We start from the raw sequence: 24,616 nt of genomic DNA, 5'->3' as shown, positions 1-24,616 counted from the left end.
ATCATTCTATTGAAGGCACATCTGCATCCCCATGTTTACTGCTATTCAAACAGCCTAGGTATCAGTTAGACAAACCAGACATCTAAGAACAGATGAATGGATAAAGCAAATATGGTATACATACACAGTGAAATACCACTCAGTCATAAAAAATAAAATCCAGGCCGTGCATGGTGACTCATGCCTGTAATCCAAGCACTTTGGGAGGCTGAGATGGATGGATCACTTGAGGTCAGGAGTTCGAGATTAGCCTGGCCAACATGATGAAACCCCATCTCTATTTTAAAAAAAAAGAAAATACATAAATAAAATCCACTCATTCGCAGCAATATGGATGGAACCAGAAGACATTATATTAAGTGAAATGAGCCAGGAACAGAAAGTTAATCACCACATGTTCTCACTCATGTGGAAACTAAAAGTTAGAAGTAAAACATAAAACAGAGGATAGGAAGGGCAGAGAAAGGGAGGGGTGGGGAGAAATTTGTTCAAGGATATAAAATTACAGCAAGACAGGAGGAATAAATTCTAGTACTTTACTCTTCATCCTACCGTTGGGGGGCTATAGTGAACAATAATATACAGTTTCAAATAGCTAGAAGGAGAATATAAAATATTCTGAACAAAAAGAAATTATAAATGTTTGAGATGATGGATATGCTAATTATCCTGATCTGATCACTGTACATCAGTGAGGGTGTCCCATCTTTTGGCTTCCCTGGGCCACATTGGAAGAAGAAAAATTGTCTTGGATCACACATAAAATACACTAACAACAGGGCAGGCACAGCAGCTCACACCTGTAATCCAGCACTTAGGGAGGCCAAGCCAAGCAGATTGCTTGAGCTCAGCAGTTTGAGAATGGCCCGGACAACATGAGACCCCATTTCTATTAAAAATTATGTATTTTTTAAATAAAAACATTAAATAAAACAACAACAAAAAAAATCCACTAATGATAGCTGATGAGCTACCAAAAAAAAACTGGAAAAAAATCTCATGTTTTCAGAAAGTTTAGGAATTTGTGTTGGTCTGTATTCAAAGCTATCCTGGGCTACATTGTAGCCCACGGGCCATGAGTTAGACAAGCTTGTAGTGCATTGTATGTATCAAAACATCACTACATACCCCATATATACATTTATGTCAACGTTATGTACCCCCTAAATATGTACATTTGTCAATTTTTTTTTAATTTTTTTTTTTTTTTTTTTGAGTTTTGCTCGTTGCCCAGACTGGAGTGCAATGGCGCCATCTCCACTCACTGCAACCTCCGCCTCCCGGGTTCAAGTGATTCTCCTGCCTCGGCATCCCCAGTAGCTGAGATTACAGGCATGCGCCTGGCTAATTTTGTATTTTTAGTAGAGATGGGGTTTCTCCATGTTGGTCAAGCTGGTCTCGAACTCCCGACCTCAGGTGATCCATCTGTCTCAGCCTCCCAAAGTGCTGGGATTACAGGCGTGAGCCATTGCACCTGGCCTAAAAATAAAAATTTTTAAAGCTTGTAATTGCAGAGAACAAAAAAAAAGTTCTAGAGATCTGTTGCACAAAATAATTAACAATACTGTAATACTGTGACGTATACTTAATAATTGTTAAGAGGGTAAACACATGTTCTGTTTTTTTTTCTTTTGTGACCGGATCAGGCTCTGTCACCCACTGGAGTACAGTGGTACAATGACAGCTCACTGCAACCTAAAGCTCACCAGGCTCAAGTGATCCTCCCACTTTAGCCTCCCAAGTAGCTGGAACTACAGGCACATGGCACCATGCCCAAATAATTTTTTAATTTTTTGCAGAGACAGGGTTTCACTATGTTGTCCATTCTGATCTCAAACTCCTGGGTTCAAGTAATCCTCCTGTCTGGGCCTTCCCAAAGTGCTGGGATTACAGGAATGAGCCACCATGCCCAGTTGATATCCATTTTTTTAAACCACATTTTTAAAAAGTGTAGAGTAGGCACAGTTGGATTTAACCAGCACTAGGGTTTCTCAATTAAGCAATGAGGCAAGTGAGGGCAAGTGTACTGAGAATATTTACAACTGAACAATCATGACCAACAACAGAAATTAAACTGAATAAAGAGAAGGGTAAGGACACAAGGAGAGAGTATGGTGAGGAATGGTACAAAGATAATAGAGTAAATGGGTTCTAAGTCCCAGTGTGATAAAAGAATTGCTGGCACTAGAATGCATGAGCCAGTAAAGTGTGAACTGATGATCAGGGTAGAATTGAAATTATGGAGGGGGTTACAATTTTTTGTTATTATTGTATAACAGACCGGGGGTATGACCATGATAGCTGAGGTGGGGTGGAAACTTTGCAGGAAGTCAAGATATTAAGAGGCCAGGAAGGTAGAGGAAGAGTCACCTACCTGGATGTTGAGATCATCAAGAATTAGAATAAAGAAGTATTAGGGAAAATGAGCCATACAAGACAAAATCTTCATTAAATGAGAAGGAAGTCAGTCAAGGTTCCATGGAAAACTGCAATGATGTATCATGAGATTGAATATCCTGTTTTCTATTTGATGTTAAGGAAGGTGGGAGGGAGAGTGATCTGGAAGTAGCAAAGCAGGTAAAGGATAACCCCTCCAGGCCCAAGGAAACCCCGGGTGTCTGCAAGAGAAAATTCCACTGCTTGAGCAGACTGCAAAAAAGAATCGGTGTCCTCCAGTGTAAATGAAGTTTCAGTTGCAGAGGTTCTTACTCAGGAGCTCATGGCCTCACAAAGGTTCATAACCTTAGATGTGAAAAAAATTACATTTTTATTTTCACTAACCTCTGAGCTCTGAATTTTTCTTTACTTACGAGACGTAGGCAGGACACATAGTAGTATCAGCAATACCTGCAACTTTGTAACCAAAACAAATCAGATATTCTCATCAAACTACTTGTTGCAGGCAACTCAAAGCATTATTTATGCTCATCAGTATCTAAAAGGGCAGCTGTTAAACTCACTCCTGGATTATTTAATGAGTGAATAAAAGAACAAACATATTACTATATCTAAAAATGTTAACAGCTATATTTCAAAATAATTGTTCTCCTTCGTAAGTCGTACATATTTTACCCATTTAAAAACATTAGTCTAAGAAGGGGAACAGAGGCTGCTCAAAATATTTAAGATTCCTTAAGAACAAGAAGGTAAATAGAAAAAGACGATGGAAGGTTTCAGGAGTTGGAGAGCAGTGGGAGAAAAGACTCTGCCAAGGGAACAGACAGAGCTGTGGGGAAATGAACCCCAGGGTGAGCGGCGGAAAAGGCGGGTGATAGAGAAAATGTTAGGTGAAAAAGGCAAGCTGCAATGCACAATGCATGATGCCATCTGTACAAAGCACCAAAAAAATGGATATATATTTTTGTAAATGGAAAGAAAATCTTAGGAAGTTACATACAGTAACAACAGTGGTTACCAAGGAAAATGAAACAGCACAGAAGGGAAAGCAAGGAAAGTAGGCAGGAAAGCACTTTTCTGTATTGTTGCCATTGTTTACTGCAAGCTATTACATTTAAAAAAAAAAAAAAAAAAAAAAAAAACTAGCTCTTTTTAGAGGAATGCCCTTTCTGTTTTCCTTGGTATATTCTTTGGTACTTCTGCAGAATACTAACGATTAGACCTCAGGTCTCCAGAAAACTCAGAGATACATTCTCTCAGGAAATGCTGAGAAAATGAAACTTTCTATAGCAGGGTGAGATGGGCATCAGGGGGAATGCATTTTGCTCTCTGGGGCTGTCATGAAACCATCAGCCTTGTGTCCGCCCTTCACAACATTTGACTTTCGTGTTGAGATAAGCAGGAAACTGAAAGTCTCATCTCCTGGAGTGCTCTCCTCATGACTCAAAGCGTGTCTGGGAAAAGAAACTGACAAGCAGACCAAAGATTAATAGGCAGGTCTTATCAGATGTAACAGACAGTGACAGTACTTCTCACACGGCTATTGCTGGTGTACAGGAACCTGTGGATTTCTTCGTTTACCACATGTAGAGCCAACTTACTGAACTCATTTATTAGTTTTCTCAGTTTGTCAATCGATTTTCTTGACTTTTCTAGGTAGATTACATGCTTAGCAAAGAACATAAACGGTACACATTCTGACCTTCCCTTCAAATATTTACAACTTTATCGCTTCAGCTTCTCTTATTCCATTGGCTGGGGTCTCCAGCACTAACAAGAACACTAAAAATAAGCTTAGTATTGTTCTTCCTTTCATGGGAAATATTTTACCAGTTGGCTTTGCTACATGCTTCAGGTGGAAAACTACCCATTATCAGGTTGAGGAAGTTTCTTTCTTCTCTTAAAACTAGTCTTTCAGAAAGAGTTACTTAATTTCATTTAATATACTTTTTACCATTAACTGAGATGGTCCTATTGTTTTCCTCCTCAGATTTATTTAGTGTAAATGACACTAATATATTTCCTAAGGTCAAATCACCCTTGAATCTTGGGCTAGCTTTATCCTATAATATCAATATATTGTTTGATTCAATTTGCTAGTGTTTTACTTGGGATTTTACAAATACATGATAAGTGAGAATAGACATTGTTCTCTTTTTCTGTTCCATCCTTGTCTGACTTTGCTAGCAGGGTTATAGCTAGCCCCAAAGAGCATCTTCTCTTTTGCGTATTTTTTCTTTCCTCTAAAAATCTTTGTGTAAAATAAGAATCATCAATTATTTTTACAGTCTTATAAAAAAATCTGGCCCTTTAAAGAGTACGTCTCTGACAATTTTTCTTTTTTTTTTTTTTAATTTTTTTACCCGTTAATGGGTTACCACGCTTTTCCATTCCTTCTTACAATTCAGGCTTGCCCATGGTCCAAGACAATCCTCAAATACTGGCAAAAAGGAAAGCAATGACAAATTTACAACAGCACCACATTCTTTTAGTATCACTGAAGCTCCCTTAATGTGTATTTAATAAAACATTGATTCAATGCTGAAGATACAAATAGGATATCTAAATTTAATCCAAAAAAGTTATGTTATTTTTAGAAAAGAATTTTAATAACTCCTAGAAAATGGGGACAATTCATTTAAAGATTAATTAAAGGCTGGGCGCGGCGGCTCACACTTGTAATCCCAGTACTTTAGGAGGCCAAGGCGGGTGGATCACCTGAGGTCTGGAGTTTGAGACCAGTCTGGCCATTATGGTGAAACCCCGTCTCTACTAAAAATACAAAAATTAGCCGGGTATAGTGGCAGGCACCTGTAATTCCAGCTACTCGGGAGGCTGAAGCAGGAGAATTGCTTGAACCCAAGAGGTGGAGGTTGCAGTGAGCCGAGATCGCACCACTGCACTCCAGCCTGGCGACAGAGTAAGACTCCATCTCAAAAAAAAAAAAAAAAAAAAAAAAAGTGCGCATCATAATTAGTGATAAGAATATATGCTTAGTCTATTTAAGATATATTTGTCTATCAAAGTTTCTTTAGCTATTTCCACAACAGAACCTATAAAGAACGCACAGCTGCCTAACAGATGTATAATTTCAGTGTTTAGATTCCATTCTTTCTAGCTTCATTCTGCTAGAGGTTTTAGATTTTCTACTTCCATCTGGTTTTTTGCTTTTTGTTTTTTTAGACAGAGTCTTGCTCTGTTGCCCAGGCTGGAGTGCAGTGGCGCAATCTCGACTCACGGCAACCTCCACCTCCCAGGTTCAAGTGATTCTCCTGCCTCAGCTTCCCAAGTAGTTGGGATTACAGGTGCCCGCCACCATGTCCAGCTAATTTTTGTATTTTTTTAGTAGAGACAGGGTTGCACTATATGTTAGCCAGGCTGGTCTCAAACTCCTGACCTCAGGTTATCCACCTGCCTCAGCCTCCCAAAGTGCTGGGATTACAGGCGTGAGCCACCGCACCTGGCCTTCATCTGGTTTTTAACCTCCCTCAGTTTAGGTTCTGTTTCTCTACATCTTATTATATTTTAGTCTATTATTACAGAAGAACATATCAAATGTGAAACATCCTGATTTAAAAAAAAAACCTTAAAAGTGGCAAAAGCTGAGAAGGAAAAGAACATTCAGAAAAACAAACAAACAAACAAAAAAGGCCGGGCGCAGTGGCTCAAGCCTGTAATCCCAGCACTTTGGGAGGCCGAGACGGGCGGATCACGAGGTCAGGAGATCGAGACCATCCTGGCGAACACAGTGAAACCCCGTCTCTACTAAAAAAATACAAAAAACTAGCCGGGCGAGGTGGCGGGCGCCTGTAGTCCCAGCTACACAGGAGGCTGAGGCAGGAGAATGGCGTAAACCCGGGAGGCGGAGCTTGCAGTGAGCTGAGATCCGGCCACTGCGCTCCAGTCCCGGCGACAGAGCGAGACTCCGTCTCAAAAAAAAAAAAAAAAAACAAAAAAAAAAACAAAAAAAAACAAAAAAACAGGTAACTAGAACAAGACAGCCAAATTTTCAGAATTTTCTATTTCTATTTAGATATCCCCACCCCTACAAATTTCAAATTCCTTATATTCCAGGTTCAGACACTCAGGATGAACTTAGCTTTACCCACCTTATTTGTACAAATTCCTAAGCTACAGTAGAAACATTAAGTAGTAGGATTTCTTTGAACTTAACAGTATATATACCAAAATGTTTATATATGTTATCTTTGAGTAGTATAAATATGGGGGTTTTTACTTTTTTCTCAGGACTTCTCTGTGTTTCAATTTGTTCTGTTAGCATTATTTTTGCAATCAGGAGGGGAAAAAAGACTTGTTTTGAAAAGAAACTTTAAAAAAATGGGATGATTGGCCGGGCGCTGTGGCTCAAGCCTGTAATCCCAGCACTTTGGGAGGCCGAGACGGGCGGATCACGAGGTCAGGAGATCCAGACCATCCTGGCTAACACGGTGAAACCCCGTCTCTACTAAAAAAAAATAGAAAAAACTAGCCGGCCAAGGTGGCGGGCGCCTGTAGTCCCAGCTACTCGGGAGGCTGAGGCAGGAGAATGGCGCAAACCCGGGAGGTGGAGCTTGCAGTGAGCTGAGATCCAGCCATTGCACTCCAGCCTGGGCGACAGATCGAGACTCCATCTCAAAAAAAAAAAGGGGGGGGATGATTTTTAGATGTCTACTGTATCTAAAAATGTTAACAGCTATATTTCAAAATAATTGTTCTCCTTCGTAAGTCGTACATATTTTACCCATTAAAAAACACTAGTCTAAGAAGGGGAACAGAGGCTGCTCAAAATATTTAAGATTCCTTAAGAACAAGAAGGTAAATAGAAAAAGAGAGATGATGGAAGGTTTCAGGAGTTGGAGAGCAGTGGGAGAAAATACAGAAAATGTTAGGTGAAAAAGGCAAGCTGCAGTGCACAATGCATGATGCCATCTGTACAAAGCACCAAATAAAATGGATATATATTTTTGTAAATGGAAAGAAAATCTTAGAAAGATACATACAGTAATGATGCCATAACCAATTACATTTAAATGACTGTTAAGAGAACAAAAGCAATTTAATAATATTCCATATTATTATTCAGTAGCATTAACAGGTAAAAATCAGATTTCATTTCTCAATCTATTGAACTCCAAAAACTGCCCCACAGATGGACTTATTCACTTTCATTTTCAACTGACGTTGCAGTATTTGGCATCTCCTTTTCTTCTTGTTCTCTCACAGGGTAGGTTTTAAATTTATTCTATGAAATGACACAAATAATTATGTTATACAAGCATCTACCCAAGTTCAATTATTTTAAGAGTAATACTCATGGTAAAGCTGTGAAAAAAGATCTATCTCTGGCTGGGCACAGTGGCTCACACCTGTAATCCCAGCACTTTGGGAGGCCAAAGCAGGCAGATCATGAGGTCAGGAGATCAAGATCAACCTGGCTAACACAGTGAAACTCCGTCTCTACTAAAACTACAAAAACTTAGCCGGGCGTGGTGGCGGGCGCCTGTAGTCCCAGTTACTAGGGAGGCTGAGGCAGGAGAATGGCGTGAACCCGGAAGGCGGAGCTTACAGTGAGCCGAGATCGCGCCACTGCACTCCAGCCTGGGCGACAGAGCGAGTCTCCGTCTCAAAAAAAAAAAAAGATCTCTGACCATCACCAATTAAACATGTATACATCTCAGAAATGAGAAGAGGAAAAAAAAAACTCATTTTTAAAAAAGGTATGTGGGAAGAATTTTGGACAAGTATTTTTTAAACAACTATATACCACTGGCCTTTTAATACTGTTTAAGATGCAAAGAAAAAAAATCAGTAAAGTAAAAAAGTATAAGGCCGGGCGCGGTGGCTCAAGCCTGTAATCCCAGCACTTTGGGAGGCCGACACAGGCGGATCACGAGGTCAGGAGATCGAGACCATCCTGGCTAACACGATGAAACCCCGTCTCTACTAAAAAATACAAAAGCTAGCCAGGCGAGGCGGCGGGCGCCTGTAGTCCCACCTACTCCGGAGGCTGAGGCAGGAGAATGGCGTAAACCCGGGAGGCGGAGCTTGCAGTGAGCTGAGATCCAGCCACTGCACTCCAGCCTGGGCGACAGAGCTAGACTCCGTCTCAAAAAAAAAAAAAAAAAAAAAAAGTATACATGGGAGCCAGGCACAGTAGCTCACAGCTGTAATCCCAGTACTTTGGGAGGTTAAGGCGGGATGATCTAAGCTTGAGTCCAGGTAGCCGAGGATACAGTGAGCAATGTTCACACCTCTGCACTTCAGCCTGGGGAACAGAATGAGCGAGACCCTGCTTCAATCAATCAATCAACCAATCTCAAAAGATTAACTGTGGAAAATTTAAATGTGGAAAATCTCTACCACATTTTAAATATTAAAAGAGGTTAATTGTTAAAAGTCAACTCTGTGCCTAGTACACATCCTCATCTTAAAATTCTCCTCCTCCATTTGACAATATAATTATGCAGTTAAGAGCATGGACTCTAAAATCAGACTGCCTGGGTTTGAATCCCAGCTCTGCCACTTATGAACTATGCAACCCTTGACAAGTTACTTAACCTTTGCAGCCTTAGTTTCCTCATGTAAAAGGGAACTGATAACAGTAACTATATCATAAAATACTTGTAAAGGTTAAATGGATTCAGAGTAAGGAAATATGTCAGATGCCATTTAATCCATCTGAATCTTGCATTTTATTGCTCAATATTCCTTAAACTAAAACCCATTTACCTTTTATATGTGAATAATGGCTGAACATTAATTTAAAACTTCCTAAAACTCAAAATCTCATACACTAAGTAAAAATAAAATATTGAACTAGAGTTTCCTTTTGAGTGCTTTTTATGTTATTTAATGTTTCCAAGGTTTGATAAACTCGAACAATTCCATAAAAGGGAATTAGATATTTGAGTTAATGTTCCAATTAAAAGGGTTATCATAAACAGCTTAAAAATCTGAGATAAAATTAAATGATACACTTAATGCTAAAATAGTACTGAGAATCAGAATGCATTTGGAAACAGGCCACTGAGAAGATCAAACGGTCATCTATAGTACTGTGACAGCCTCATACAGAAAAAAAGAGAATGGGATTTGGTGTCCAAAGGCCTTAATGGGAACTTAAGGTGGGAACTTAATGTGTCCAAAGGCCTTAATGGGAACTTAATGGGAACTTAAGATAATGGGAACTTAAGACTCTTAACAAAGAGTCTGAAATTGGTACAAACACAAGAAACAATTGTTTCTCTATCCCTATTCCTAATTGTGCTTGGTCAAATCTCCCTTTTCCATTTATTATAGAGATCTTGAAAAGCTCCCATAGCTTTCGGTTATTAAAAAGTGCAGTCCAATTTACTGCAGTTTAAAACTTTAACCTTCGGTCTTAAAATCACCTCCTTTCTCTTCAAATTCAGATTGGGTGCACAGTCCAAGAGAGCTAGCCTGAAGGAAGGGATGTGGTCTGATCGATTAGGGGAGGAAGGAGGGAGACTAGAGTAGCTATCTCAGTTGCCACTTCCCTGACTAATACTGACTACACTGTCTGTATCACAAGCAGACAACAGATAGCTTTTCTTCTGGGGACAAGTGGAGTTCTTTCATGACAAAGGAGACTAGAGGCTGTCAGCCCACGTAAAGATCTGCTCCAGCTCACCCTCCATTTGTTGTATTGTTTTGTTCGGTTTTGAGATAGGGTCTTACTCTCTCTGGCAGACTGAAGTGCAGTGATAAGATCACAGCTCACTGCAGCCTCAACCTTCTGGGCTCAGGCAGTCCTCCTGCCTCAGTCACCCAAGAAGCTGGAAATATGAGACAAGGCCTCACTCTGTCACCCAGGCTGAAGTGCCGTGGCATGATCTCAGCTCACTGTAGCCTCAACCTCCTGGGCTCAAGCCAATCTGCCACCTCAGCCTCCCGAGCAGCTAGGACCACAGGCGCCCACCACCACGCCTGGCTAATTTTTATATTTTTTGTAGAGACGGGGTTTCACCACATTGCCCAGTCTGGTCTCAAACTCCTGAGCTCAAGTGATCCACCCACCTCAGCCTCCCAAAGTGGTAGGATTAAAGGCATGTGCCACCACACCTGGCCTGGCTCATTTATTTGCGCAGACATGGTGTCACTATGTTGCCCAGGCTGTTCTCGAACTCCTGAGCTCAAGTGATCCTACCACCTCGGCCTCCCAAAGTACTGAGATTATAGGTCTGCGTCACCTCACCCAGCCTCAGTTCACCCTCTTCCAACTGCTTTTGCTTCCCTGTCTAGCACAGCCTGCCTGGCAAGAAGGCTGGTGCCTGGTTACATTTGCATTACCCACCTGAACTAAAAGAAGGTCACTGCCACCCCTCGATCCAAACTGAGATTTCTAATTTTCCTTATCCTTTGCTCAAATAGGTACAGAAAAACCAGCCTGCTGCACAATATTGCCTAGGTACTCAGATGTTCCATTCCATCTTCTGCTAGTATTCTTAACCTCCAGGAATGGTTCTACTAGACCTCTCCACATTAAGCTTCTAAGGGAAGGACACCCCAAGGGAAGGAGAAGGAAACAAAAACTACAGTGCTCCCCGCTAGGCACTAATCGCTGCAGTGACTACTCTGGCACAATTCCTTCTCCCCCCAACTTGTGACCTAATTCTGCCACCTCTTAATAAGCCCTGGAAAGGATTCTGGTCACTAAAGCCTAGGGCTTTCTTTAGTATGTGGAGTCTTTGACTTTACTTTATATGTAACTTTGAGGTCCTAGTCATCCACTCTGAGTGAATGAGGAAAAGTCTGATTCTATTTACCTCTTTTTAGAGACAGGGTCTCGCCATGTAGTCCAGGCTGAAGTGTGGTTGCTATTCACATAGCACACTATTCTCATAATGCATTTCAGCCTCAAACTCCTGGCCTCAAGAGATCCTCCCACCTCAGGCTCCCTAGTAGGTAGAATTACAGAGTTCAGCTCTAGTTCTATTTACTCTTTTACACCAACTTGTTTGGTGGGAAAATTAACCTTCATTAGCCTCCAATTCTTGATGTACAAAGCAGGAAAAGCAACAAAATTTCCTGTATCAATTTGCCAGTACTGATAATACACAGAAGTATTTTGCAAATTCAAATGTGAATATTAATACGGAAGCTAAAACAACACATACTTTTAGAAAGTATCAAGATCAGATTTAATTTTCAAGCACCCTATATGTGAAGCCATTTTAAGATAGAAATGTCCAGCTTATTTCTCTCTCAGAAATATTCTTCACTAACATTCATTAAGCTACTATGTGGCAAGCACAGTATTAAGCACTGAACTGCAATTATCATTCATTTAGTCCTCACAGTAACCCTGAGAGGACCATTACCATCCTCATTTTACATATGAGAAAAGGAGCAATTAACAACTTTGGCTCAAGGTCACAAACCTAATAAGCAGAGTGCAGTAAGGCACAGAAAGCAATAAACACACTGATGCATAACTAAACCTAGAAATAAGCCAACATTTAGTTAACCTTTTTAGTTATTTCATAACCAGAAAAATGGAAAGTCACAATAACCATATCAGGATTTCTTTACTCTTTTAAGACATTAACGCCTTCTTTGTGTAAAGATTTAACCTCAGTTGAATGACTTCTTTTGTTGTCTCTCCTCAGTGATGTGACCAGAGAAACCTGTTACAAACCATTTCCTCTTTTATGCAAATTGATAAAATGCTAAGAAAAAACAGGGAAGAGTGCCTAACTTTAAGAAAAAAGGCTTGTGAACACAATTGAAGTTACTATGCCATCCATTAACAATCAATGTTACTACCATAGGAACAAACACAGGAGGGTGAGGTGCACATCTTTAATGGTATAATCTACTTCATTTAACAAATGTCTCATTTTGGATAAGATTTTTTTTAATGTAAAGAAACTTTGCATGTATTTAAGATACTTACATTTATTTTTAGAAAAACCTTACCTTATTATTATCCCTTGCCCTTACAGCCAGAAAAACATCAATTTGACCATTGTTAGGGAAAACTTCCTACACCCTGTTAAGTTCAGTAATTGCGGTCTGATAAATTAAACAGACAAAAAACACATCTACAAGAGAAATGACAGATTTGATTCACCTATGTAGAAGAATTCACAGAAAAATGTGACCCAAAGGGGCTGTCTGAATTTGGGGCATGTGTATCACTAGGGAAACTGGAATGGGCTCTTGCAGGAAAACAAGTAACGTGTAGGACAGACAAACAGACCCTTAGGAGAACAGCTGGAGATAGGATAGTTTGTAACAATGTTTAGGTGAGGTGCCAAATTCTCTCCAGTGACAAGATTCAATCTTCACTGCTTGCAAAACTCCCAAGGAAGGGATTTATGACAACTGGAGGTTATGACAATTGAGTTATTTGGGGAGGATCTAGTTTTAGGCAGACAAGGGAGTTCAGGGGGAAAAAGAGCTATTCTCAAATGTCTTCATATTAAAATACATGTTTTATTTGTCTGAGACAGGGTCTTGCTCTGTCACTCAGGCTGGAGCGCAGTGTAAGATCATGGCTCATTACAGTCTCCAACTCCTGGGCTCAAGAGATCCCCCCACTTCAGCTTCCTGAGTTGCTGGGATTACAGGTGCATACCACATCTCACTAATTTTTAAATGTTTGTAGAGACAGGGTCTCAACATGTTGCCCAGGCTGGTCTCGAGCTCCTGGGCTCAAGTGATCCTCCTGCCTCCGCCACCCAAAGTGCTGGGATTACAAGCATGAGCCACCACATTCCCAAATAATTTTTACGTTGTAGTAGCATATTCTGGATGCCTCTGCCATGGACAGATACAAATATCTGAACATTTATTTTGTATAAAGCATGCATGTGTACTGTTGGCAATAGAAAATATTTTACCACAAAAATCAGACCAAGGAGCTTATAACAAGTTGAAAGTATAAGACAAATGAAATTTAAATTTGCTGTTTTTTATTATTCATACAACAGCAAAGAAACCTTACATCATGAATGTTTTTTCAGCTGGCAAACTGGCAAAGATAAAAATAGACTGATATGGCTGGGGGCAGTGGCTCACGCCTGTAATCCCAGCACTTTGGGAGGCCGAGGCAGGTGGATCACGAGGTCAGGAGATCGAGACCATCCTGGTCAACATGGTGAAACCCTGTCTCTACTAAAAATATAAAAATTAGCTGGGCATGGTGGCATGCACCTGTTGTCCAAGCTACTCGGGAGGCTGAGGCAGGAGAATCACTTGAACCCGGGAGGCAGAGGCTGCAGTGAACCAAGATGGCACCACTGCACTCCAGTCTGGCAGCAGAGCAAGACGCGGTCTCCCAAAAACAAACAAAAAAAAATATGTGTGTGTGTATATATATATATATACACACACAGACTGATATAATTACTTTGGGAGGAGAGAACATACTCAAATACTGTTGGCTGGAATATGAATGGTTATGAAGATTTTGTGGGGTGGCCTGGCACTTTCCATCAAATCTGCATGGCTTCTCTAATAGTAAATGCATTCTTCTTTTTTTTTTTTTTTTTTTTGAGACGGAGTCTCACTCTGCCGCCCAGGCTGGACTGCAGTGGCCAGATCTCAGCTCACTGCAAGCTCTGCCTCCCGGGTTTATGCCATTCTCCTGCCTCAGCCTCCCAAGTAGCTGGGACTACAGGCGCCCGCCACCTCGCCCGGCTAGTTTTTTGTATTTTTTTTTTAGTAGAGATGGGGTTTCACCATGTTAGCCAAGATGGTCTCAATCTCCTGACCTCGTGATCCGCCCATCTCGGCCTCCCAAAGTGTTGGGATTACAGGCTTGAGCCACCGCGCCCGGCCAGTAAATTCATTTCTTAGACTTCATTTCATGAAATAAAAACAGTCTCAAAGTATATGTACAAACACCACAGCAGTATTTGTAATGCAAAAGAAAAAAATGGAAATAATCTAATTATTCAATAGGAAACTGGTAAATAAAATTAAGGTATAACCAGAAAATGGAATAACTGCTTAACTACTATAAAGAATGAGAAGATAGAGGCTGGGCACAATGGCTCACACCTGTAATGTCAGCACTTTGGGAGGATCACTTTAGCCCAGGAGTTCAAGACCAGCCTAGGCATCATGGTGAGACCCTACCTCCACACACACAAAAATTTTTTTTAATTAGCTGGGCATGGTGGCATGCACCTGTGGTCCCAGCTATTCAGGAGGCTGAGATGGGAGGATTGCTTGAGCCCAGGAGTTGGAGGCTGCAGTGAGCTGTTTGCACAACAAACAGGTTCAAGCGATTCTCCTGCCTCAGCCTCCTGAGAAGCTGGGATTACAGGTGAGCACCACCACACCCGGCTAATTTTTGTATTTTTAGTAGAGACAGGGTTTCACCATGTTGGTCAGGCTGGTCTAGAGCTCCTGACCTCATGATCCTCCTGCCTCAGCCTCCCGAAGTGTTAGGATTACAGGCATGAGCCACCCCATCTGGCCAAGGATTTATACTAGATTTTAAAGCATTCTGATGGGCAAAGAACCAGGGAAAGGAAAGTCAAAGGCAGTACTGTCCGATATGAAATGTAATTTTAAACTTTCTAGTTGCCACATTAAAAAAGTAAAAAGAATCAGGTGAAATCAGTTTTGTTTTTTTAATCGAGACAAAGTCTCACCACGTTGCCCGAGCTGGTCTCAAGCTGCTGGGCTCAAGCGATCCTCCTACAGTGCCGAGATTACAGGCGTGAGCCACTATGCCCAGCCAAAATCAGTTTTAATATATTTCTTTAATCCAGTGTATCCCTAACAGTATCATCTCACTATATAACCAATATTTAAAAAGCAAAATGAGATATTTTACATTTTTTGGTACTATCTTCAAAATCTAGTACGTAATTCACACTTAAGCTAGCCACAATTCAAGTCTTCAACAGCCACATGTGGTAGTGGCTATCTATTGCAGTAGACAGTATAGGTCTAAGGATTCTGAACCCAAACCTGAATCTGACATTTAGGTGACTTAGGCTGATAAAATAGTAGGAAAGTAAACAAAGCAGAAAAGGCTGACTTGGCCAGAGCAGGAGACCAGTCTGAGATATTTTGGATTTTCTATTGTAAGCAAATAAGAAAACAGGGAAAAATATTTAACAAATAGGGATGATGACCAGAGTAGTATTTCAGAAAGATTAATAGTTTTTGCTAAGCTACACACCTACAAATTCAACATGCAATTTTCCCCCACATTTTTATTATGTGAAAGATTATAAAATGAAGAAAGAATAATCTGTCACCCAGTGATTGTATTTCATTGATTTGGTGTACATTTAAGATACTTCTGAACAGTTACCACTGAAATATTTTTAGTTCATGACATTTTTAAATGACTTCTTGAAAAATGCAGACATTAAGAGCCTCACCAAAATTTAACAGCCTTTACTTTAACATTTTCTAACAAGCGCTTCTTTTAGCCAGGAATCTAAAATATTCTTACATAGAAATTTAAAACACTCAAGACCCTATACTCTTGAAATACACTACAAGGCGTTTTAATTACTAACACAAAAACTACCTACAAATCTTAATATACATAAAACAGTATCGAAACTATCCAAGTCTCCTACAGATTTCTCACCTTCGAAATTGAGAGTCTATCTTCTCAACATTTTGATACTTTACCCAAAGGCTAAAGAAAAAAAAAAATTAATGCTCAAAAAAGTAGGTAAGAAAGCAGGATACAGGAAGGGCACCGCAGGCATAAGCCATAAGCCATATTCCCTTTGGTACTTGCAAGGACTGCCAAGGCTGGCATGATTTTTCAGCCAAACGTCAGAAGTCCAGTGATGTCATTAGGACCAAAAGTATTATATGACCTTCAATTTCAGCAGCTAACTGTGCTGCAAGTCATGAGATTTTCTTTCTTTTTTTTTTTTTTTTAAAGCAGAAAGGTTATCTTAAAGTTCACATTGTTCCTTTTACTTTTTAAGATAAAGAACGAATATCCAGATTGGGTTAGTGTGGCATCCATGATTGCACAGGTACTCAGTAGTAAAACCAGTATCAGACATTATTTATAAAAAATTAGAAGTTGAAACTTAATCATTCTGCTGCTTCTTTATAGCTTTTTATATTTCCCAAATTAACCACAATAAATGTATTGCCTTTATAATTTTTTAAAAGCTACAAAAACTGCTCGCTTTACTGAATACTTCTGGCCAGGTGCAGTGGCTCACACCTGTAATCTCAGCACTTTGAGAGGCCGAGGTGGGCGGATCACAAGGTCAGGAGTTCGAAATCAGCCTGACCGACAGGGTGAAACCCCGTCTCTACTAAAAATACAAAAATTAGCCAGGCTTGGTGGCACACGCTTGTGATCCCAACTACTTGGGAGGCTGAGGCATGAGAATCGCTTAACCCGGGAGGCGGAGGTTGCAGTAAGCCAAGATTGTGCCACTGCACTCCGGCCTGGGCGAAAGAGCGAGACTCCATCTCAAATAAATAAATAAATACTACTGAATACTTCCAGAAACAATCTCCTTGTCCTTCCTTGCCTAAGGTCTCACTCTGCAGGCTACCTTCTCAGGAAAGCCTTCCAAAGTACCCGCATCCCAGACAGCCCAGCTTCCCTTATCAGTCTTTTAACATTCCCTGGACTTCCTTTTTGTAGATCTTAACATAACTACAACTAGATAATTATTTAATGTCTATCTTCTCTACCCAGGCCTTAAGTTGAAATTTTTCAAGGCTGGCCAGGTGCGGTGGCTCACGCCTGTAATCTCAGCACTTTGGGAGGTCGAGGCAGGTGGATCGCCTAAGGTCAGGAGTTGAGACCAGCCTGGCCCACGTGGCAAAACCCTGTCTCTACTAAAAATACAAAAAGGAGCCAGGCGTGGTGGCAGGCACCTGTAATCCCAGCTACTCAGGAGGCTGAGCCAGGAGAATAACTTGAACCCAAGAGGCAGAGGTTGCAGTGAGCCCAGATCACACCACTGCACTCCACTGGGCAACAGAGCAAGACTCCGTCTCAAAAAGAAAGAAAAAAAAAAATTCTCAAGGCTGTTTTAGGTTCTTCGCTAGACCATACAAGGAGCTCCTGATACGAGGTCTATAACCTACAATCTATAATTCTATAATCTATAACCTATGTCTTCCTCTGCCCGATAAATGCACCTGCCTGAAATGAGACCACAAAAGTGAAGAACAGAGAAGACAACCTCAATTAATTATATCATTTGAGCACTTAGGTCTAGCCATGTCTATTTCTCGACCTTTCAAAATCATGGGGGTTAGTCGGGAGAAGCTTTTCCCTCCTTTAAGCTAACCTGAGTTAGGGTTGTCACTTGTAAGCAAGAGTCACTTGAGAGAGCCACCCAATTCCCACTGTCGGAATATAAAATCTAAAATCTATACAGCAATGACTCCCAAATGCCTACCTCCAGCGCAAACCTCTGTCAAACCCCAGACCCATATAGACAACTGCCAAGTGGAAATCCCTACTTGGCTGTTTCAGATACCTCAAACTCCATGTGATCCAACCAATACTATTTTCTTCCACAAACCAGCTCTCCCTCCATTTTTCATATCAGTCACCCACATCTACCCTGCTTTCCAAGCTAGAAATCCAGGAGTTGTTCTTGCCAATCCCATTCCTTCTCTCATCCATAGCTAGTTACCACCTCCTGTCCATTCCAGGCCCTAATTATCTGCCACCATCTTAACCCATTTATGCCTGAGGTTGCAATTTTTTGAATTTTTGCAATCGGACCTTGGTGATGACCTTGAGCAGGATATAAATAGAACTCCCACATGCTTAGCGTTCCAACAATGGAACACTAGGCATAAATGGGTTTAATCTGGGCCAGGCCAGAAAGACCTTCCCACAAGTTTGAACATCTTCAGTCTTCCTCTCTTCAAAATGATTTTCCAACATGTAACTAATCTCCCTAACTGCAAAAGTGATTATAATATATTATCCCTATATCTTAGCATACTCCTGTCCTCCTTCATAAGTCAACAACCAACTATAAACAGCTGGATCAAGAGCCAAGCTCCACTGTTCCAGATTTTAGCGGTATAACAAATCCGTGCAATAAGGAAGGCTCATCAGAAATATAAAACTATAAAAGAACAACAAAGTCTACAACAACAGCGTAAATAAAAGATACTCGAAGATAATTTACTCATCTATTCAATGTCTACTCGTTAGTTACATATTAAACTGCCCATATGAACTGGCTTAGGGACCACAGGGCCTACTCTGAGACAGAGTCTACTGATCATCTGATCTCCCTATGCCCCTAACTAGTGTTCTTCTCAAAAAACACTACTGGGCATTTCCAGGCACATCCAAGAGCTTTGATTAGGGAGAGAAACCCTATTCATCAATTCTAAGATGCATCCATTTTTCATATTTTAGCATCTCTGGAATTGGAGTGCACCTTACAATCAATGGCTTCTTACAACTAGAAGCATATTTTAAGTGGTCTGTAAAATTACAGTGTATCTTACAATGGACATAACTCAATGCAACTCAACATTTAATCCTGTGTTAAAAAGTTGGTCCAACCTGGTCAATATGAACCTTGTGATGTTAAAAAGACATCCTAAAGCCTAAAAACTAGTAAAAGGTGGGAAAGTAGAAAAGGGAAAGAAATGGTTCCTATTTCAAAATTTAGTGTGACAGGAAACCCATTCTCCTTTCTCTCCATGGTTCGCTGTTCCTAAGATCCAACAGTCAGATCAGGACAGTTCAACGGCTACTGCTAGGCTAGACAAAAAAAAATTTGTATAAAAATTGTTATAAAGGTCAGGCATGGTGCCTCACCTGTGTAATCCTAGCACTTTGGGAGGCTGAGGCGAGCGGATCAACTGAGGTCAGGAGTTTAAGACCAGCCTGAACAACATGGCAAAACCCCACCTCTACCAAAAATACAAAAATTAGCCAGGCGTGGTCCCAGCTACCTGGAAGGCTGAGGCAGGAGAATCCCTTGATCTCAGGAGGCAGAGGTTGCAGTGAGCTGAGATCGCGCCATTGCACTCCAGCCCAGGCGACAGTGGAAGACTCCGTCTTGAGGGAGGGAGGGAGGATTGTTTTTTTTTTAAAAAAAAAAAAACCAGGTAAACCAAGCAAATACCATAAAAAATATTTCGTTTAATGGAAGACCTTGGAAACTTCTGAGTGGCAAAGTGGTAAGAACTGGGCTTACAGATTAATTTAGGCAGAAATGCATAAGATTAGACAAAGGAGAAAAGTGAAGGCAAGAAAATCGTAACATTAGTCCAGGTGGGATGAGAACTTGATTCAGAGTTAGGGGGTGGGGGTGGAGTCGCAGGGTGGTGGGAGGAGAACTATGTGAAAGCCAAATAACACTAGATTTGAAAATAAATAAATTCCTGAAAAAAAGTGAAACATTAAAATTCATAGGAGAAACAGAAAATCAACACAAACCAACAGCTATTAAAGAAATTGAAGTGTTATTCAAAGTCCTCTCCAGAAAAAAAGATCTAGGCCTAAATGGTCATATAGGTGAGGTCTTCTAAACATTCAAGGAACAGATAATCCCAGTCTAAAATTATCCTGAAAAAGAGAAAACGAAAGAAAGTTGCCCAACTCATTTTATGATTTGACTACTACCTTGACACCAATATGAATTCAGAACTGTCCCACAGTTAGCAAGAATAGACAGCAGAAGAGTTATAATATCATAAAGCAGAATCAACAGATGTTGGCTACAGACAAGATATAATGAAATCGGAAAAGGTTTGGGCTTGGTATGACATCAACAGAAATAAAGAACACCAAAGAAGCAAGTTAAGGAAAAGAAGCTCAGAACAATCAGGTACAGATACGCATAAAGCAACTGCAAAAAAAAAAAAAAAAACCAGATTCAGAAGACAAATAAAGAACAAAGAATTCAGAATTATTCCAACAGAAAGGTCTGAACAATCATTCTAAGGGACTAGAGACATAGAGAAAAGTGATCTAAAAAGTGAAACTTGGAGAACGCATATTAAAGAGGAAAGGAGGAACAGATTAGGCAGAAAAGTGGCGGAGAGGAACAAAGTCAGTATAATGTCACAGAAGGCCCCCCTTCATCTAGTTAATAGTTAACTCTTGCTCATCCTTCACAATCTGCCTGGGTTCCAACAAAGCATTTTTAAGGAATCTTTCCCAGATTCTCCCACCACCACAAGCACCAGGTCAGGTCTCCATTTGAAGTTCTTATAATATTCTGCACCTTAATTAAAATCACAATTATATTTAACTAGAGACTTTATTTTTCAATATGTATTTCCCCACTAGACTTTAAGCTCCATGAGGGAAGGATCTGTTGTATCTTACTGCCTTGCACCCTGTGTTAGAATACAGCGCGTATTTGTTAAATGAAATGTATAGATGAATGAAAGCCAAGGAAAGGCATCTGGAAAATGTGAAGTCGATGTTAAATGTTACAGAAAGCTCAAGGAGAGGACTTAGAAAAAGCTGGTTAATGTGTTGATTAGGTTCCTTGTGAAGGTGAAATCCAGATAACAAGGGGTTAAGAAATGAGTGGCTAGCCACCAACCAGGCAAAGTCAGGAAAAGTAGACTACTCTTGGCAATCTCTAGAGATGGATTGTGAATGATTAAATTTTAATTTCAATGTTGTGCTAGTTCTCAGTTCTTTAACAACCATGTGTTACTTTTATTACGAATAAGCTTTTTAAAATGTTAGTAAGATTTGAAAAGGAAAAGTAGCAACAAGACAGCTTGAAGGAGTAGCAGACTTAAGCTTTTTGTAAATTGAAGAAATCTTAAGAACATTTGTACTTTAAAGAACCCAAATACGACAGAGAAAATAACTCACACTCCACTAAGTAGGAAAGTTAGAAGGAAAAAAAAAAAACCCAAGGTGTTAATAAGAAAGACAAAAAATATATATATATATCCCTCTTTGACGGAAGGTTAAGAAGCCAGTAACAGAAGGAATTTAGTGAAGGAGCTCCCGCTAAGTGCCTCAAACTCTTCTGTAAACGGTGGGGAGAAGTGAAGAAAGTAGAAGTTTAAACTGGGCTCCATGGAAAATGGAGGAAAAATTAAACAAGAACCGAGACTGGTTCTACTAAAAACGCATTCTACATTTCAATCGGCCTTTCATACACTCCCCCCATTCCTGGATCAGAGAATTGCCCATATTTTAGCTTCAAATTTAAAAATCTAAATAAGTCTGGTTCACATTCTTTATTTCAACAACTGAAAACAATGAGACGCATTAAGTTACACTCTAATTCAAAGCTTAACTCCTCTCACAAGTAAATACAATAGTTTCAACTCAAGCAACAAAATAACGATAATTTCAAGTAAGAGTAACTGAAAAATGTTCCTAAACGTAGAAGTGTTTGCAAACAGTTTTTTTTTTCCTAATTCGTTTGCCAGAATACGATGTTCCTGGGTTCAAATCCCAGGTCCCCTAGACAAGTTAACCTCTTTGCGTCTCGGTTTCTTCCTCTAAAATAATGAGGAATACAATAAACCAGAATCGTTAATAAGGATTAAATGACGCAACACAGGTGCCAAGTTCATAGTATGTACTCTGAACAGTTTGTTAACCGCTTAAAAGAAAACCTGCAGCAGTTCGACCAAATTAAAACATATGAGAGCATGAAAGTGTACCACGCTCAGACGCCGGACCCTAACACACAGCACATTATTTTTCTTCCTTGACGCAAGCTCATTTTTTTTTTTTTTTCCTTGCCAAATCTTTCCACTAGGAGTCTGGAAAGAGAAAAAAGGGTCCAGGCAATCCAGCAGAAAGTTTTCCAAAACTGAAGTGCGGAATCACCAGGCCACGGAGCGGAGGCCGCGCAGGACAACAGGTGAAGCAGCTCCGGGAGCTCGGGGGCCCGGGCCCCTTCCCGCGGCGACTTGGGGGCGGGCTGGCTGCTCCTCTCGCTCGACCCTCGCCCGAAACTCACTTTGTTCTCCCCTGTTCCTCCCCATAGCGTCGGGAGCCAAATCACGAATATCAGCCTCGCAGCTCCGGGGCGGGGAGAGGAGCGCCTTTCCCATTTAAGGATTCCAGAAGCGTCCCAGGAGCGGCTTTCGCCTACTTCGCTTCCCCAAACTCGGCCTGCAACCCGCGGGTGGGAGACAAAAGAGGGGCCGGCGGGGGTACGCGGCGCGGGGTGCTGTGGGTCTCTGGCAGGGCGGTCACGGCCCAGCGCGCGCCGAGGCCTGCGGAGCTGGCGGGGCCGGGCCGGGCAGCCCCTGGCTCCGGCCTCTGCGCGCCCTGCTGCCTCCGCAGCTTCGCCGGAGCCCCGCCGGCCTCCCCGCGGCGGCCAACCCCTCCCGGCCCGCACGCGCACTCCCAACTCACCCGGACTCCAAGGAACTCATCCTCCAGCCCTCGGCGCGGAGCGGGTGGGCGCGGCGAGCCGCCGGGGCGAAGCGGGGCCCGGCTCGGCCTCCGCCCTCGGCGTGCAGCGGCCCCGACCCGGTCGCCCCTCGATTGGGCCGTGCGATCTTCGCCGCGCGCGGACGGACGCGCCGAACCCTAGCCTTCCTGCCCGCCCTTGGCCCTCCTCCCTCCTCGCTCCTGCCTCCTCCCTCCTCCTTCGCCAAGCCCGGCAGGCGGATTCCAATCTCTGCAGCCGCCGCCGCCACCGCCGACTCTCGCCAGGAGGGGAGGGGGCGGCGCGGGTGCGGGGGCCTGGGGGAGGGGCGGGCGTCGCGGGCCTTGCACGGCGCGCGCGCACTGGGAGGGCGCCCGCCCGCGCCGCGCGCACCCGACCCCGGGCGCCGGCCCCGCCCCACCCCGCCCCGCCCCGCCCTGGACACGAAAGGAGCCGAGCGCACGGCGGAAGCGCCCGAAGGGGTCGCGGAGCCCGGCGCCCCGCTGCCGGAGAGTAGGGCCAGCCCGGCAAGGGGGCGCCGAGCTGCTGGTGGTGCGGGCGGGTGGAGTCTTCTCCTCCGAGAGGGCCCGCCGGCCCCTCACCACACGCCCGCAGACGCGGTAGGGCGCACGCGATGGAACGGGGCGGAGGGGAGTGCGGACGCGGCTGCGGCGCCCTGCGGCCATCGGCGCCCGGGATGCCCGCTCCGGCCATCGGGGCCCGAGAGCCCGGCTCTTGTGGGCTCCTTCGCGTGGACCCCTCCTCCGGCCGACACTCACACTGCAGTGAACGCCAGTCAGCTGGCGTGAAATAAGCAGGTCGCTGGGAAGGCACCAAGTCACCAAGGTGGGGGATGGCCAGGTCGTGGTAGTTGCGACAAAGAAAAATGTAGTCACATTGCATTTGTTCCTCGCCCACCCACCGCTCCCGGCGTCTCTTCCCGGGCTCCTTGCCAGCGTGCCGAGGCGCAGGCAGGGTGATGGAGGCGCCCCGGCCGGGAAGATCTGCCGGGGAGAGCGGCTTTCCTCATCGATTCGGGAGCGCCAGGCCTGGCGCGCCCGGGCCCCTGTGATCTGCGAGCCCGCGAATTCCAGCGGCATAAGATAAGGAGCGGCGAGGGCCCAACAGGACTGAGGTCAGCCAGCTATAAATACGCCTCCAGTTCCACCGCGGGCTCACTCTGGTGACCTCGTGTACCCTCCGGAGGCTCATTCTGTCCATTTGGAAAATGCAACTAATTGTCGCCACCTGTTTTCTTCCATTTCCCCTCATTCATGGTGGAAAATGCTTTTAAAAGTATTCGATGACCTGTATATGAAGAAAGAGGAGATAGGCCCCTTTTTCACCAAATGTGTCATTAACCTCCTTAGTAATCCAAGGAATGTATCGAGTTTAAGTCACTTAACAAAAGATGTTCTTTTGAAGATGTATTTTTAAAAATCAGTTTTAAAACTGGGTAAACTGAGTAAAAAGAAAGGAGGAAAGAAAACAATGTGCCAAGCACTTGTATTGACACACATTCTCACCTGAAGAGATGTTTAGATTCCCTTATATTCTGGTGTAAATGTTTGAATTCCCTTGTATTTTTGTTTCAATTTTTTGGTTTATCTTTTATTCTGTCTCCCTTTTCTTCTTACACCTGCCTTTGCCCTTAATGCTGCAGATAGCCTCCGTCATTCTGAATTATTTTTCAATTCTATTTTCTTCTCTTACCTTTTTTTCTGGGCTCTTCAGCTGTCTCAGGTTTGACAGTCATGGGTTATAGTATCTTGCTATGCAGGAATAATAGGATAAGTGAGATTACCTGCATCAACTAAAATTGGTCACTTTTCTTTCTCAAGTTTCCTTCATAATACCCAGCTTTAGTTTTTTGTTTGTTTGTTTGTTTTATTTTTTTGGAC

The 24,616-nt window shown here is 42.4% G+C and overlaps 1 protein-coding gene across 2 annotated transcripts in view; it reads right to left on the bottom strand.

Moving 5' to 3' along the window:
* Nucleotides 1-23,692, bottom strand: part of LOC105495979 (bone morphogenetic protein receptor type 1A) — a 169,928-nt gene extending 146,236 nt beyond the window's left edge. The window contains exon 1 of one of the 2 annotated variants that reach the window (XM_071069846.1): nt 23,495-23,692. The gene's annotated coding sequence lies outside the window, so the exon portion shown is untranslated. Of the gene's footprint in view, nt 1-22,699; nt 22,813-23,494 lie in introns of those variants that run through there. The other variant, XM_011765989.2, reaches the window with a different exon arrangement.
* Nucleotides 23,693-24,616: the final 924 nt, after the last annotated feature.

This window comes from Macaca nemestrina, chromosome 9, assembly GCF_043159975.1.
Source record: "Macaca nemestrina isolate mMacNem1 chromosome 9, mMacNem.hap1, whole genome shotgun sequence".
Lineage (NCBI taxonomy): Eukaryota > Metazoa > Chordata > Mammalia > Primates > Cercopithecidae > Macaca > Macaca nemestrina.
Note: the sequence above shows the minus strand (reverse complement) of the source record. Positions and strands in the feature narration are given on the sequence as shown.